The sequence below is a fragment of the Vidua macroura genome, chromosome 1 (assembly GCF_024509145.1).
Source record: "Vidua macroura isolate BioBank_ID:100142 chromosome 1, ASM2450914v1, whole genome shotgun sequence".
Classification (NCBI taxonomy): domain Eukaryota; kingdom Metazoa; phylum Chordata; class Aves; order Passeriformes; family Viduidae; genus Vidua; species Vidua macroura.
This window is the reverse complement of record NC_071571.1, coordinates 124,882,793-124,900,404: the sequence shown is the minus strand read 5'-3', so window position 1 is coordinate 124,900,404 and position 17,612 is coordinate 124,882,793. Positions and strand designations below refer to the sequence as shown.

Genomic DNA, 17,612 nt, shown 5'->3' with positions numbered 1-17,612 from the left:
AATGTTGTTTTTCCCTCCATGACAGCAAAGAGAACAAATTCATCAGCTGCTTCCTAGGAAAGTTCAGCCAAAATAAGTAAAATGAGTGCTCCTGGAGAAAGAGTGGACACCTCCTACACTTCCCACGCATATTCTAGTCCTGAAAATGTCTATATAATCCAAATCCAATCCACAGCAGGCTACTTGATTCTCCCAGGTTGAACTGTTTGGTTAGCCTAATCCTTCTTGCTGTGTAAGCACTCATGCCAGCAATAAAGTAAATAGTAATAACAATGCTAAGTAGTGTTGCTTGAGAGAATGTAATAAATTGGCTTTGAAACTTCTGTAGTAGTGAAAGCTGGCAGAGACAACAAACATATGTGGAAAATTCCTGCTCCTCATAAATTGAGGCTGTTATGTTGGTTGTACTTTTTCTCTTACATTCATTATGTGTTTTATTTTCACTTTCAATTTTCAGATAAACAAGTGCTGCTTGTACAGAATCTAGCTTGCAAGAAGTCAAATCTGTGAAAGCACAAAAGATGCTCAGTCAATAAGAACTCATTGGTTTCAAAAAGAACTCATTTCATTACGGTTCTTGTGACTGACCTTTGCAATATTTTCTTTCAGTATTTTGAGGCAGCTCACATTGAGCAAATTCAAATCTACAAGGAACTTACCCTCTTACTCAGATGAACTGGAGGAATTAAGTGGCAAACACTGATTCTGCCAGTATTGCTGGTTCTCAGCCAGCCAAAGCTCTCAGCAAAGATGATTTGCACAGAATTATATTTTTTCTTGCAAAAATATTTTTAAAATATAAGAGAATTAAAAAAAGAAAGCCAAAACAAACGAAAATCCATGTCTGCCTCCTTACTTCACCCTTGAATAAAAACACAAATTATGTAATGGAAATTGTTCCGTGCATAACAAGAAATTTGCGAGAGGCTTACAGGATGTCAAAAACAATGCATATGTCTTGCTGAAACCTCCAAAACTCTGATAAAATCATAGCTTTAAGCTTCTGCCCATCATTACAGGCCAAAACAATATTTGTTTGCAGGTAATAAAATTATATGATAATTGCTTGTCACTAGGCAACCATTGATTTTAAGATGAGTTATCAGTTCTTGGAGACAAAGCTAAACATAACCAGGAACTACCAGTTAATTCTTTAAATATTAGCATCAAATAAATGATCTTTTTTCTCCCCAGAAAACTACTGTTTTTAACTCCAAACTTCAAAGAATCAGCAAACACATTAGTGTGGCTTTGCTAAATCTGTTCTTGCTTTTAATTATGTAGGAGATATAAACGTGTTTGTATCAAAAAAACAAAAAGAAAAAAGTGAGTATGAGAGACAGACTTTAGTGTATTGAAAATCTTTGCTATAGCTCAGGACTGAAAAGTACTATTGGCCATTTTATTTTGTCTCCAATAGCCTCCTAGCAACAGTATTTTCATATTATTACCACACTTTTTTTTTTTTAATATTTATTTATCTCTGCCACAACATGGAGGTAAGTCTAAAACACAGAAATATGGGCTTTTTTTCCCCTTGGTTAGAAGCCATCTTCAAAAATCTAGCCTGAAGTTATTTGCAAACTAATTACAAACATCAATCACCCATTGATTTATCTAGCTCTTTCCAACTGTGGTCAGTCTCTAGATTTACCCATGAGTAAATCCCATTCTTCCCCTTTGGTAGGCAATAATCAGCCAGTTCGCTTCCTTTTGCTCCACAGGATCTCTGCTCTCTTGATGTCAACTGTATGCATCAGTTCTTGTCAACTTTTATTTTCTTGAGTATGCTTGAGTCGTCTTCCTCCAGATCTGTATTTCAATAGCACCATAACACTAATATTTCCTGTCTCTGCGGGAAATGTCTTTACTGATGATCTGCCAATTCTCTCTGCCTAGAAATGAGAAAGTGATCTGGCATGATTATTCTTTAAAATAAGTCCTTAAAATTCCTTAAAATACAAGCTGGGAAGGGAATGAAAACAAACAGTCCTTCTACAAATCACTTCAGACATTTGTACCAGTGAAAGAAATGCAGGGATATGAATGGAAGCCCCTAAATTTAGGAAATACTAAGTGTGGTTGCCTGGGCCAGTTAGCATAGCTGAGAGTGGATTGGGTAATTGATGTAGGCTGAATGTGTGGCAGAGCAAGCATGGGTGGGGGGAGCAAATGGTCCTGTTACCTGTGCCAGGAGAGCACACCCTGAGAGAAGACTTCCAATGGTCAGCAGTGCTGCCAGGAGAATCAGCTGTGCATACACAGGTAGGTCAAGTAGCAGAACCATCATATGCTAGTTTAGCATTTCTGGGAAAAAAAAAAAAAGAAAAAAAAAAAAAAGAGGAAGAGGAGCAAGGGACACCATTATAGAAGACACCACTTCAAAGGAACTGATTATATTTCACTGGCAGAAAAGAAGTACACCTCCAAAAAAATTTAAGCAAATGAATCCTCTAAAAAATAAAAAGAAAAAAAAGATTAAACTTAAAAAGAGATCACTCGTGAGTCCTCAATTATCTGAACTCAAGAAGAAAGTATACAACAGGAAATGAATGAGGAGCAAAAATCATTTTGAAGCATGAAGGACAGAATGAGGCTGTCAGAATGTACAAAGGCAGATCCATCAGGCAAAGCTCATAAAGGACAGAAGAAAATACACTGTCGATACATATTGTAATGGGAAAAGCACAGAAAGAGATGGCACAGAAAAGGTCAATGTTTATTCATTGTCTGCTTTACAGTCACACTCACAACTCTGTATTTTGCTTTGTATTGGCTCACTGCTACCAGGTGCAGATCTTTCACATCTTCTTACTGAAATGCTTGTTTTCCTTCTACTGCTCCCAGAACTACCTTAGCCCATCGAGGCTTTTTGTGGTATTTGTCCTCCAGTGTGCACTGCACCCCTCACAGTGCCATGGCACACTCTCCATTACATAGGCAATACATGGGTTAGCAGGGGACACAAAATGCACCCTTCCAAAATATATTTTCTACATCTTTGATAGTGTTCCCAGTGACAAGTTTGTTTGAAATCTTAATTCTAGGTCACTCACCCAGCTAGTTATAACTTATCTTGGCCATATTTCTCTTACTGTACAAGACTGTCATAAATAACAGTATCAAAAGCCCCAATAACACCAAGGCAGATTAAATTTACAGCTTCCTCTCTGTTCAAATGACATGTTATCCTAACAAAGAAAGAAACAGTATTGGCTCAACACAACTTGCTGATTATAATTAATTTTATTTTGATCTTTCAAGTACTTATATGTATTTAGAATTCTTATTCCAGAATTTATCTGGAAATTGGTGATAGTTGACTGGTCTACAACCACCCACCTATCCCTACTTTTCCTCTTTCCCTTCTTCCTCTTCCCTACAACATCTGTTTTCTCAGCACTTTTCCTGTCTTTCAAGTCTTCAGAGAGTGCAAGCAGCTCTAATTTTCAAACAATTTCAAACAATTTTAATTTAGGGTTGCATAATATGTTGGCTGATGCAACATCCTGCTTCTTAATTGCTGCTCTAAATTCTCTTATTTGAGAAGGACTACTATTGAGTAGCTCTCAGTAGTATAAATTACAGACATGACTCCCCATGACTCCCTACAAAGATTATTTATAAAAGTTTACACTTCACATAAAGGAAAAAAAAAAAGAAAAAAAAAAGTTAATATGTTCAAGTAACCAGTAAAAATTCTGTTAATCTTTTACATAAGGATGTATCAGATAACCTATTTAAAGAAAGGAAAAAAAATAGAAGACTGGAAAAAGATTACTATAGTACAGTATTATGTTTACACTAATAAGCATCATAATTGATTTCATGGCATATTTTTATTTTCTCTCCTCATTTCTGAACCGAAGTGTTTGAATAGTCAAATATTTCTAATCACTACATTCTCAAAAGAAGAACACAGAGTAGCCTGAGAAAGGAGAGTATTGGTGGAAATGGAAGACAAGAAAACAATATCTCATAACAGATGTCTGGTCTTTGACCTTTTACATATTCTTCCTTCATGTTTGCTGATTCATTTCTTGACTCTCTCTTTCCTGGAAGTCTCAACTACTCAGTCACACCCTTCACTTATGTACGTTTTGAGAAAAACCATCATTTTTACCTAGTGCTGACAGCTTGTCATCTTTCTCCCAAGAATTCATCCTGAGGGATGCTGATCTTGAGGTGTATCCAAGACTGAAAGAATCTGCTTTTGGTTTTCACTTAATTAGCTAAAATCTATAAAGAACTGTGGTACATGAGATTGCACTGAAGTACTGAAATCCATTTTCATTTACAACTCTTCTCAGTGCAATTCCTTAATTTTTAACCCTTTATTTTAAGGAAGCTTGTCAAAGAGAATCTACCTTGTTTGAGAAGAACTTGAAGGATTACAGCTCAGGGTCAGAAGGACGTAGACCCATTTTCCCCCAGAGCAAGCATCCCTACCTGGAACCCTGTTTTACAAAACTGGTGCAAAACACTTCTAGTTCCTTGTAGCAGCAGTGTTTGACCTCCTCTCAGGACTAGGCCTCCTGGAGTAATTTTGCTGTTCCCAGTTCCTTGTTCTTTCTGCAGAGAAGGGTTCAAAAATGAAGGGCTAGCCTACAGACATTCTTGGGTTATACGGTCACCAATTTTCAAGCCTGAAAAGTTATTTTAAAAGTCCGCATCATTCACATGTGGATATACCCAAAGTCATGACATTAAAGACAAATGGAGTTTTTATTATATAATAAAATTCTCAATAATTAGGCTAGGGAAAATCTATTTAAAGTATATCTCATGTATTAGACCACCACAATGCCATCTCATACAACTGAAGAAGATGAAACCTAACAAACACACAAAACCCCCTGAGAACAGAGTGGATATGCAAAGGAGCAAATGAAACCATATAAAAGTAATGGTTTGTTTATTCACTTTTTTTTTTTTTAATTGAGAGAGAAGGCCTGGGTGGCTACAATTTCATTACAGTGAGCATTACCCATGTTTAATAATAGAATGGAAGTTCTCAAGTGCTTTTATGATGTGGTTGTATCACAGTGAATATACAAAACTCCCTACTTCCATTTGCAGTCACACAAGATTCGTGCCTACCCTGCAGAACTGGATGAGATACCATCCTGTAAGCACAAAGTGGCTGGAGCAGTGCCTGCTCAACATGATCAGCCAGCTGTCTGAAGGCCACCAACAAGTGTTCTGCAGATCAGAAATTCCAAAACTCTTCAATGAACAAATATTTAGAGCATCCATGTCTACAAAAATGTCTTCTTCCTACATTTTTCAAACCCAGAGAATAATGTTCAGAGACATAAAGGCAGTGAAATGTTGCCAGAAAACACCATTCCAACATCTGTGTATCTTTTAAGCTCTGCAAAATTCAGACATGATGACTCATACAAAATCACACATGATCATAAATGTAATATAATTTGTTAGGGCAATACAAATCATAATTTGTCAGGGCAATACAAATCTGAGGATAAAAATATGAGTGTCACACTATAGTGTCATTTACTTTTGACCTTTGCTACTTAGAAAAGGGCAAGCAATTTTTGGTTCTGCTCTGTTAGGAAAAACCATCATGAAGAATGAAGAGCTGTGTTAGGACATTTCAGACACAGCCCTAAGCCCTGCTCCTGCGCAGAGTGGTGGTAGTTCAGCACCACGCACTGAAAAAAAAAAAACAAAAAGACAAACAGGGAGTGAACCTAGCTGTCCTTAGCTTTGCCCATCAGGTTGGCTGCAAACTGCAAGGTTTCATAATTCCCTCTCTCATGTTGATTGTCTGATTTACAACAAAGCCCAAGTTTATATTAAAACCACTCGTTCTGTCGAGGCATTGAGTGTTTTTCACCCAGCTAGGAGGAGCCGTGTATCTTCATGTTAGTCAGCTTGTTGTTCATATCAACCAATGAAACCAGCATTATGAGATAAAAATATACAAATCCTTTGAAAGCAACACTTAAAAGATAGCATTAGGCTAAGAGGAGGGAGGCTGCAGTGATGATGATGTAGTGTGTAGGAAAGGACTCCTTACACAATATATTTGCTTATAAGCCAAGTATTAGCTGGCTCTAAATTAATTCTCTTCAGTAAAGTACTGACAACAATTAAACATTTCCAAAACTGACTTAAGCTGATTCTAGTTCTAAGGTTTGGAAGCCTTGGTTTTAACAATCTTATTTATTCTCTTGAGCCTTTAAAGTTTTTTCCTCCTGACCACAAAAATATTTTATTTTTTGCACAAAAAAGGGTTGAAATGAGAGTTGTCCAATTCCTATATAATCCTTTCATTAAAAAGGAAGAAGATCTAATGGAAAAAAAAAAAAGTAGAGATTATTAATGTTTTAAAGTCTGCAACTACATACATAGTGTTACCTGTACTATGACAGTGTGTTTTGCATACTGGTAATTGGTTAAAAATCAACTATACAATAACTTGGAATATATTACACATAAAAGTATTCTATCAAATGAGAAAGCAAAACCTCTGCTTTTTCAAAGACGCTGCTTTTGTAATATTCAAACAGTAAGTATTGGTTATGGTTTAACTATGAAAGAAGCCTTGCAAGTCTGCATCCAACAACTGCATTATGTGCAACCACTGCATTATAGTGTGATTTGGTGCTACAATGAAGTAAATTATTTAATAAGTGAATCACTGAAGTTTATAAAAGAAGAATTTACATCTTTCACTGTCAGCAGTTTACACCCTCACATATCAAATCATTATGCCACCCTTTCTCAGAGTAGTAGCCAGTATAGATTTATAGCCCAGAACATTTAGATTAATTAGGAAGACAATAGGTATTCCAGAAATCAATCCACTTCTGCACAGGTTATCTTTTTTTATTTTTTCCAACTCTATCTTATCAAGAAGGAAGAGTATGGATCCCAAAAGAGACATCTGTAGAAATATGGCACATTAGGAAAGTTTGGTGCATTTGGAAGGAATTAGTAGAAGTTAAACTACTATGAAAAGTCACCTAATCAATTTTTGAAGCACATACAATTTAAGATAAATACATACAACAGGCCAGAGTGTTATAAACTCAAATTAACCAGCAGCTATAGGAATGCTTACTAAAGCTTCTAGAAGTACACAACATATCTGACCTTATTAAACTGGTATCTATCGACAGTTTAATTTACTGTCTATTGACAGTTTTATTGACATGGCCTAAGCCAGAGATGAGCAACAGGGAAAGCTTCAGACCCACTGCAGTTTTGTACTGCAGTACAAATTTGATGCGTAAACCATCAGCCATTTAAGTTTCCAAATTGGCAAGGCTATAGCTCCAGTTATCAGAGCACAGTATTTGGCATAATCCTTTAAATGTGTTTGGTAGCTAACAAAAAGGTAAACATGTCTAAGCAGAGTTTAACTTTGCAGGGTACCTAGACTGCCAAGTTTCAGCTGCATGTGTTGGCCCAAATCTGTCACGCTAAACAAGGATTGCAGAGCATGTCTCTCCCAACCTCTGAGCTGTGCTCCAGTCACCTAAATCAGGAGGCAGAAAACAGGAACTCAGAATGACTGCTGGGCCTTTGTGGTTTTGGAGATGAGACTGAATATATATTCTCATTTTTTGCAAGTTGCTGAATTTAGGCAACTTTCTTTGTTAAAGACCTACTCAGAATTCTCCAATATGATTTCAGATAAGATAAAAAAAGAGTATTTTTATTCAATAAATCTTCTTAATTCTGAGCTCAGTCGTTTTTTTTTCTACAAATGCAACTGAAATAACAAGGCATCTTGAAGTGTACAATTATTCACTTTAATTAAAAAATATCAGGTGCTTAATGACTGTCAGTTTTACTCATTGCCTAAGTGGCAGAATTCAGAAGTTTTTGGCTTTCTGAACTGTTCGACTTGAAGTTCCACCAGAGATAATAAACATGTAACAGAAATAATTCTTCTGATTTTTAACTAGCCTTCCATATCCCCTATGGCATTATATTAGTATCCAAAAATCATCTTCTACTTCGTGAAAATGTAGAGCACTACTGCTACCTAATGGGTCATTTTCTTCAGGGCAAGAGGCAAATGACCTATTAGATAATAGACAATTTTATCTGCATGCTTCTTTTTCCATGCCAGAGAAACAATCAGGAGGACACTTAGCAGTGGTAGTTCTGAGTGTGTCACCACCACGTTAATTTTTACTGATGGTACTGACTGACAGCAGCACTCGGATGTAGCAGTTAACTGCATAAGAATCACTGTGGCAAATGCCACTGGATTCAGTTAGCAATTCACTTACCAGTTTATCAGTTTATAAATCAAAAAACCATCTTTCAGCCGTGGCCCTTCTACTGATATTACAATTTTTGCATATCTTATTCAGAAACATGTACGTCTGAAATCAATTTGTATTCATGGGCAAATCTATTAATGGGGAATCTATATTCAAGGACAAAAAAACTGTTTGTCTCACAGGTGACACAGAAAGGGAAAAGCAAACAAAATCTTCATTGGTTATTGAAAAGGAAGATAGGGAATCAAATAATTTGTTGATAAAGGACAAAACAAATAATAAATTACATAAGAAACAGCATGTAAATTTTTCCACTCTATGCAATACCTTTTATTTTAGTCCTAGCTCTGTTGAACAATGAAACACTTTCCATAAAGCTTTTGCCACTTATTTCCATGCTGCTCCAAAGTAGGTTCTTCTTTCCTACCCTACTGTAAGCACCCTGAAACAGCAAGGGAAGGCCACCCTTTAACATTGGCACATACGGGCAGACTCAGCCAGCACTGACAAATACCTGCAAAAGCCAGAACAAATATTTGCTACAGCTGACAGATCATTTCAAGTTTTAACTGGAACATTAAAAATATTTTGTGTGAGCTATGCCAATTTTCTCCCACTTGTAAGCAGCTAGAGTGAACAAGTTCCATCCTAGCAAGTATTTTTCTTCAGTGCTTCTCCTTCTTTCAGAAGTCAACCAGCCTGTTTTTACTTAAATTTTCTTAAAATAATCTATCAATAGTATTATCAGGCTGGAAACAGACATCTTTATTCAGATTAAAGGTAAAGGGACATAAGAAGAAAGCAGAAGCCAAAAAGATCTTGGATCAACAATTTTACATATAACTAATGCTAAAAATAATCAGGGGAGGTGCGGGGGGTGTTCCAGCTTAAAAACTCTGTTCTAGTCTAATTCCTCCCCTCAAAGTAGCCTTGGAAAAACAAGATGTTCAACCTTTTTTTGGTGAAGATACTAATAAAGGATGACACTTAAGATATCCTGATAATAATAGAAGATAAAGACATTTCACTTAGAGAAACATGCTTTATTCACTTTTATTGCACTTGTGCAAATTTTTTAATCTCCTAATTCTTCAGCACTTATTACAGAGATATTGAAAACCAAAACCTATATGTCAATATCAGTCATCACTTCCAAAAGTATTTTCAAATTGTAAGAAATGGACAATTTAATTTTTAAAAGCACAAGCACTGCGGAGAGCACCAACAGGCAGATCTCTCCTCGGAAGCAAGGCAACAATTAGCATCTTAATTCTCTTGGGTCTAAAGTATCCTTCATTCCTGATTGCACCTTAAGTTTTTTCAGACTGTTTAGCTTACAGCCTTGCTCCAGAAACCACTGTGAGGCACAGAAACCTGTGCAGCAGCAACTGCACCTTCATTCATGCTGCCAATCCCCTTCAGCCTGCCCTGTTTCGAGCCCATTTCTCACCTGACTCACTGTTTCGTTTAGGTGCTGACTGTCTGATTGCCACGCGGCACGTGGCAGTGTTTCACATGTGCCACAACCACAGAGCCTGTCCCACACCCAGAGCATCATGCACAGAGGTGCCTGGCTGAAAGATGAAAGCCATTTCCAGACTACCCACTTCTTCCCCTCCTTCTCCCGTTTATTTGGTGCCCCAAATGTTCAGACAGGAACAGCCAATTGTGGAGATGTAATTTAACAAGGAAAAACCTACGTGGGAGCTGGTTGTGGCTGCACACTTTTGCATGGCTTCGTCATTTTATTCTTAAACAACTTCTTTCTTTGTTTTCTTTGAGTGCAGTGATGCCAACACACTGTAGGAGGTCAAGGTGCTGAGCAGTGCCTCAGTCCCTGACAGGCACACATGGCCCAGGCCAGCAGAGTTTCATCCCTTACCCCTGAGGTAGTCAGCACAGGAAAGTCATGAACCAACCAACTCCATCCCACCCAGGCATCAGCCCATCTCCTGCCATGATAACCAGATTCACATCTGTGTTTCAGGCTACCTCTGAAGAAGGAGCTTATCACCAGACTGATTTCATTCTGGCAGGCAGTGAGTGAGGAGTGAGGAGAACTGATAAGGGAAAAAAACAGGCTAGCCCTTAAGCTTCTCCAAAAGGGATCTTCAACATTTTAATATTTAGTATTGCACCAGAAAAATCATGTACAGTTTACCTTCTTGCTATTCTTTTAAACATTATTTTAAAAGAAATATGAATCTGCCTTATTTATAATCTTCAATTCATGTCTCTGGTGAGGCAAGATAACCAAAAAGTATTCTCACAAAGTGTTTTTGCAGCAAAAAGCAAAATGCTGCAGCCTTCTACTTCCCTGTGCCCACAAATTGTGCAGAAAATCTGGGAAGGGGGGGTTGTCACACTCCAGATCCCTGTGAACATGGGACACTTCATCGTTCCCATGGAGCCAGTTCCCTTTCAGCCCTCTCAGGCTGGCACACTAGGCCATCCATCCCTGGTGCACACCCTGGGCACAGGAATGAAAAGGGAGGTAAGGAATCCTTGAGTATTTGATAACTTTCTTACCAGCTAGTCTGGCACTGCCTTGCCTTTGGATAATCCTCCTGGTTCTACCTCAGCCACTAACCCAAGCTGTGCTCCAGGGCTTAGTTGTGGTAACTCCAATCTCAATAATCCTGAGCACTTCTTAAATTTCTGGACCTGGCATCTTTTTGAAATACTTCTAGAAAAGGGCAAAAAATAGACTTAATTGTCACCAGAAGGATCTGGGAGGCAGGTATCCCACTGAATCCAGACATCCAAGGAAGATAAGCTGGCATCCCACTGAATTTTCTATAGATGTGCCTTGTGGAAAATGTCTTGATCACTTTCTGAAGCTTATGTTGGAAACACCTCCCTAGACAAGGAGCAGAAGGATGTCCTCTGGTTCCCTCTCCCTAATAGGGCTGTCCTGTCTTGCTCTGATCACAGCAATTTCTGGTCAATGCCTGGGTAGATCTCCATCTGGGATGTAGACAAGCTTGAAAGGTCACTATAGGATGTAAGTTTCCTTGACAGGCTCTTAGGTAATTTGACAAGCCAGAAGTTGCTGACAATGGAAGGCTTCTTTACAGGTCAATGGCCAAAAAGATTTTTTTGACAGAGTCAGGGAGAGGCAGTCTTCCAGGAGCTTAAGCTTCTGGTTAACTTTTAACCTGGTTAAAAGTTATTCCAGAATCCTTCCTCAGGTGGTTTCTAGATGACCAGAGGACACTTGTGACTTGATTTGTTATGGCCTTGTGCCACACATTGACTCCAAACAGTGTGAACAGGAAGGATAGAATAGGAAGAGACTGATAATCTTTGAAGGAGAAAAATGGAAAAACTGGTAATCCCTAGCATTTCCCATGCACTAAGCAACTCTTGGTAAGCTGTATACACACTAATAGCCACATGCCAAAGTGCACGGAGAACCCAGCCCAAGAGAAGTCAGTCCTTGGGAGACGGACTCTTACTGGGGGTGATGACAGTGGTGCCCATGCACCATTATGTCCTCATGTTGTTCTTTATGCAATCCAGCATCAAAGGAATGTACTTCTGGTATTCCAGTCCAAACTCTCATATAATGTTGTCTTCACAGTTTCATATGTTCCACTGTATCAACTAAAACACTTCTTGTGAGACAAACTTGGCTTTTAAACATTTTTGTAACCCATCTGGATAGCACTGCTTTGTTTCTGCTATTTTACTCAGCTGTGATGAGGCAGCTGAGTGGGGCCTCAAGGTCATTGGCTGCTATGGGACCAACAGAGTTCATGTAATAGTTTGGATTGGGAAGGGACCTTAAAGATTATCTTTTTTCCAACCTCCCTGCTGTGGGCAGGGACACCTTCCACTAGAGGAGCTTGGTCAATGCCTCAGCTGACCTGGCCTTGCTATCTCCATACTGAGACCCTGTGTGCAACTTCTTCTGGGTCCATTCTCTATTTACCGTCTCCAAGTTTTGTACAACAAGCCAAAGTTTGTACAACAGTAAAGGTTTCTTTTATTCGTTTACAAGAGTCAGAAAATTTGGTACTTTCTTTGCATCTGTCTCCTAGACTCACATAGAAACTCTTTTCCTAAAAGCACACAAACCAAGGAAGTTCCCATTCTTCTACCTGCCAAAGAGTAACAGTGAGCTCTGATTCTCACTGAGGAAAGGTTTACATGCCAGGGAAATGGAGGGGATAGCAATTTGAGCTTGTCCCAGGATCGGCAGCTAGTGGAAGCAGTCCTTACATCTCCTGAACCCTCAGTCCAAACCCATGGAAACAAAGGTTCTAGTATATTCACCAATTGGCACTGGGGAGGACTCTTGTCCAGGTTCACAAGCTGTGTTAGGACCACCACCGGGTAAAGTATTTGCATTCAAAAAAGTCCCTTATAAACAGAGCATGACACAAGAATATTAAGTTGGGGCAAGATAAGTGCAAGAAGAATGTCCCATGGATTTGAGACTGGTATTTTTCCCAGGAGTGCCCCAAGTGAGGCTGCATTTGCTGTACTAGAAGTCCCTTAAGGGATCACAACACAAATGTGCAAACACTGTGGCACAGGGATCTCTCGCCAGGGTGTTCTTCAGAAGCGGCTCAAGGCAGTGTGTATGATGTCACAATATCTGCAAGGCTCTGCCTCTGTGGAAGATACGACAATTCCACCACGAGCCGTCCTGACCTAGGGGCTCAGGTCACCAGTGGTGGACTAGCATTCCCAAAGACAGTCATAACTCCCTGCTGAAACCCCCATTCACCTCCTAAGATGTCCCAGTCACACAGTCTTAGCTAAACACATCTTCAGTTGCCTCGCTCACAGCCCTGCCCTAATCTTAGAGAAAAGGCACTAAATTGTATCATCTGGGTCAGGAAAGATAACAGATAATGCTGGGTGTGACACACAGAGAAAAGGCCACAGCTTCTCAGTGCCCCTATAAAAACACATCAAATAAAACACGTGGCAAAATGGAACTCTGTGAAATAACTTGTGAATTACTGGCCAGTTATTTTTCCTTCCAAAACTGTATGGACCAGAATTCTAACAAATAAGCCAAGGCTAAGAACTAAGATGTAGCATATTTCTTTAATACTTGTAGTATATTTCTTCTTCTTCTATATAGTATATACTTGTAGTAAATATCTTTAATACTTGTAGAGAGGAAGGAGTTAAAAACTGCAGAGTCAGGAAGCCTTTACTATTATTATACCAACCTTTATTAACTGCATCTCCTACTGGTGTTGTTTCTTGATAATTACATGCCTTTTTAAGACCTTGAAAGAGACCCAAATCTTCAATTCAAGGTGGGACATTCAAGAATATGTTTCTGAAATCACAACAGCCTGTTAAAGACTGATTGATTAGACAGTAGTAATTGTGGATGCAAGGCATGGAGAGTCTCAACAGTCGTGTTTAGCTTGAGTCTTCATCATCATTCTGAAAAATGTCACTGTTGAATATTTTGGGAACAATTTGGGAATGTAATTTAAAAGAATATAAAATTATATATTACTGGCACTCACTCCTTTCTTCCCTTTCATTTCATAGCTTACATAATTATTTGATCCATTTTCTGTAGGTTAGAATAATTTCAGGTCATTTTTTTAGTGGTGGTGTTATCTCTGCTAAGGGAGACAACACAAACCAAAGGCAATAAAAGGCCCAAACATCTCAGAACAAGCAGACACATATCCATTCACTGTTTCAAATTCAGCCCTTTAAAATGGATACATAAAACAAAAAACACAGTACCTGCACGCTGTTCTTATGAAATACTGTGGCTAGATCTTCTTGTAATATATAAGCATACATTGTTAAAAAAAGAAATTCAAGTCTCAGCGTGCACGGACTGTTTTGATTTGCCAGGTGATGCTTATTGGGCAAATTGCAGTAATAGATCATATTTTAATTGTAGTTTTTCTCTTTCTTAACCACCCCCTCCCACACTAACCACACACAGATCGCACAGTCAAGGAAGAAAGGTACATTTGTAATGGTTTCCACTACTACTACAACATAATTTGTAATCTTCAAAGACAGAGATGTGTTTGGAATTATTTCAGGGCAACTCCAGGGAGTAGCAAAAGAAAGGTAAGAAGTAATTCAAATCTTCAAAGGAGAAATTTCAAAGTTCAAGTTTCAAATCTGCAAATTAATCTTTTGCTTATAAATAAGCATCTAAGCTAGGTATGTTAAATTGGGGATAAGCAGGCACAGGCTGCAGGATTAGGCTCACAAAATCCACACTTACAATAAGAGTTCTCTATGTAAAACCATTGTATTGTATTCAAACCATTTGTATAGATTTTTTTTTTTTAATTAAATTACTTTTAAGAACAGGGTTCCTCTTCAGGATAGTTTACCATCATGCAGTAAATGCAGTTTCTTGATAGTAAAGAGTACATCTCATAAAGTTTTTTAATTGGATGGATTTAAATCAAGTAAAAGTTGAGCAAGTAAAACCATACCAAGGCTGGAAAGGTATGATTAGCAAAATAAAAAACTCCTGAAGTTCACAGAATTCATCATGCTTAAGTAAATTTTCATACTGTGAGAAAGGAGTCAGCTTTATGTTTTGTATGAAGGACACAGAACATCTCTTCCTAAAATAAACATTTAATTAGAGAAGGGACTTTACAAGAAAAACCAAAGAAAAACTAACAACGCCCCCCCCCCCCACCTCTTTCACATGGAGAAAAAATGTCTTTTAATTAATTTAAGAACAGACCTAAACCCTTCATCAGAACTGTAATTGAACACAGACATTTATTAATCCAGAGCAAGGATAAAATAACCTTTAGCACCTGTATTATGTTTCCAAGATTTAAGACCCAACACTCATTCCTCAGGTAGTCTTCTGGCTCTAAAAATTGTAGATATTTAATTTTACTGCCAACCACAGTAGCTTCAATTAAGTTGCTGTCACTTTTCAGGGTGATTTTCTGGCTGCCTTTAAAATCAGGAGGAAGAATTCCAGCTCTCATAAAAAAATTTTAAAAGCATATTAAAAGAAGAAAAAAAAAAAAAGGAAAAGCTAAAAACTGGAAGAAATTGGGTACTATTTCAGGGACAGTTTGCCTGAAATCAACTTACTAAACAAATTTTCTCAAAACAAATAATGGGCAATGAAGGAGAGGAGAAAATTAAGAAGTTCAAGAAATGCTTTTTTGTACTTGTATATATAACCTTGTAAAAGGAAAGACCACTAAGACACATGGGTTCACTCAAATAATAAGAAAATATTTTGTTATAATTTTGGAAACTAAACTCTTCAAAGCACAACACCAAACCCAAAGGAAATTTCATTACCCTAAAACACAATCAAATCGTCATAATTTCAATATGGGTTAATATCTGCAATGGTTATTGCTGTTACCAGACCTCCCCTCCTCCCTAAAATCCCTACTGTCAAAGTAGGAAAAGTAAAAGAATATACGTTGACAGAAACCAACACCCAACCCTTCTTTCCTCTGTGCTTCACTAAAGCAGGAACAGGATTTTCATAATTTTTGAATGTGAGACAAATGAATATTTCAGCCTCACCTGAGGTGATGAAACAAACAAGAATCAGCTCAAAACCTCGCGTGGTGAGGAGGACAGTCCCGCTGGAGCTGGCACCAGCCGATGATGTGACCCAGGGGCACCGTCCCAGCTGGGTTTCGGACACACCCCAGGCACCAGCAGACACCATTCTGGGGAAGCTGGGGCAAAGCCTGATTCATGAACCGTGCTCCAGGGCAGTGTCCCAGCAGGCAGGAGTGAGGAGCTCGATTGCCACCATCTCCTCAACACTGGGAGTGCTGCTCTTGGGACACCTTCCCTTCCTAGTGGTGGTGTCTCAAAATACGCTTATTTGCCATATGGCTCTTGATAAGATCTTTATTGGCATCTTCCTGCACAGCAAGACAGGAAGAGGAAGTAATTACCACTTCTATTCTGCAGCTTGATAACAAAACATTCCTGTGAGCTTCCCACATGTCCACAAATCTTATCTTAATGGTTTTCCAGAAATATTTTTTTTATTTAATTCTCGCCAAAGGAAAGAGATCCATACACTACATTTGAATGAACATAAGATATAATTCCACACTAAAACCTGTTTATCAGTCACTTCATGTTTTTTTTCAGTGACACCTCAGTGACAGGACAAATGATTTGTACACAAAAAGTAGCAACAATAATTAATAAAAATGGCTGCTCTAGTGCAATGGTAATATTAGGTCCCTTGGTCTTGCCTAAATACAGCAGAAGATTAGAATTTCCCAGATCTGAGTATCAATGAGAGTTTTGGGTGCACAGTAAACATAACTCTGAATCCCAGCTAAGTAGGGATTCTCTTATGGGTTCAGATTTATTTAGTGGAAGGAGTAGGGGGCAATATGTCTCTTTTTCTCTCTCCCCCCGCCCCCTCAGTTAGTTGCAAAAAATTAAACTATCAGACATATTTATTCTTAAAAATAAGAGCATAACAGTGGTCACACTTTCCTGAGTTCCACCAGCTTGTGACTCCTGGAGCACATACTTTTTATTCCAAAATGACATAAAAATATTTATAACTTTTTAACTAGTTATTCAATAATACCATAATTCACTAATGGTACTGTAAGTTTTCAAGCAGCCTAAAGTCAAATCTAAAGTCATGATCAAAAGAGCTTTTCAAGCTGACAAGCATCATCTGGAGAAAGACAGCAACAATCCCAGAAGTACTTAGTCTTTGGAGAACTGAACTGTAACAAGAAATTACATGCTTTGCAATCATGTAGTTCTCATGTAGCAATATTAGTATTCTGGTGGAGGTTAATATGTAATGCCTGCTTCTCTAAGAATAAATTTGACCATGTCAGGAGATTGTTGGATCTCTAAATTTAAACTTGTTTAGAGAAACTGTTCTCAGGAAATGTATTGAACATGACATACGTTCATACACGAACAGCTAAAATTACTGGTGCCTTTCAGTTGTTAGATACACAATTTGCAGTACCCTCTTTTATGGTTTAAAAAGTTATTTTCAAAAATAGTGCTAAAGAGAAAACGACACACATACGCAGTAATGCCCTGCATTGGACAACATCTTTCCAGAGACTGCTTATTTGGAATCTTACTTAGTCAAATTATCTAATTATAATAAAATTATCTATTATAATAAAGCTAATATATCTCCTATTAAAACAGTCAAAGGTATGAAAGTGAAGTGGGACACCTAATTTCTCAGAGAAGTTCTACAGAAATATTTCAATTTTATTCTACTACCAAAGATTTTACCCACAGTCCCAGACAAGCTGCAGCTTAAATCCACTCCAGAGGGAGAAGCCTCTATTACAGCATCAACTGTGTTATGCAAAACAGGTGAAGTGATACCAGTCATTTAAACAA

General features: G+C 38.0%; 1 long non-coding RNA gene across 1 annotated transcript in view; it reads right to left on the bottom strand.

Annotated features, from left to right (window-relative positions):
• Window positions 1–1,379: 1,379 nt before the first annotated feature.
• The window catches only part of LOC128819750 (uncharacterized), a 19,271-nt gene continuing 3,038 nt past the window's right edge, over window positions 1,380–17,612 (bottom strand). The window contains exons 2-3 of the long non-coding RNA XR_008440738.1: window positions 2,186–2,307; window positions 1,380–1,895 (exon numbers count right to left, since the gene is read on the bottom strand). This is a non-coding gene — a long non-coding RNA (uncharacterized LOC128819750). The remainder of the gene's footprint in view (window positions 1,896–2,185; window positions 2,308–17,612) is intronic.